We start from the raw sequence: 379 nt of genomic DNA on the forward strand, positions 1-379 counted from the left end.
AACGGGAGAGGCCACAACAGTGAGAGGCCCGCGTACCGCAAAAAAACAAACAAACAAACAAACACCCATGAACATAGTTGTTCCTCCTGATTTTTATGCTTCTAACAGAGGTCGGGAAACTTCTTCTGTAAGGGCCAGAGAATAAACATGTTTGGCTTTGTGGGATGTACGGCGTCCGTCACAACTACTCAGCTCTGCAGTTGTGGCCTGAAAGCGGCCACAGACAACAGGAAACGAATGGGTGTGGCGGAGGCCCAATCGAGCTTTATTTACAAAAACAGGTGGCTGGCTGGGTTTAGCCCGCCGGCTATAGTCTGTGGACACCTGCTCTATAATAATACTTAGTGGGTTTTTTCGCCAGCAAAAGCCTATGCAGGAG

Source organism: Physeter macrocephalus, chromosome 20 (assembly GCF_002837175.3).
Source record: "Physeter macrocephalus isolate SW-GA chromosome 20, ASM283717v5, whole genome shotgun sequence".
Classification (NCBI taxonomy): domain Eukaryota; kingdom Metazoa; phylum Chordata; class Mammalia; order Artiodactyla; family Physeteridae; genus Physeter; species Physeter macrocephalus.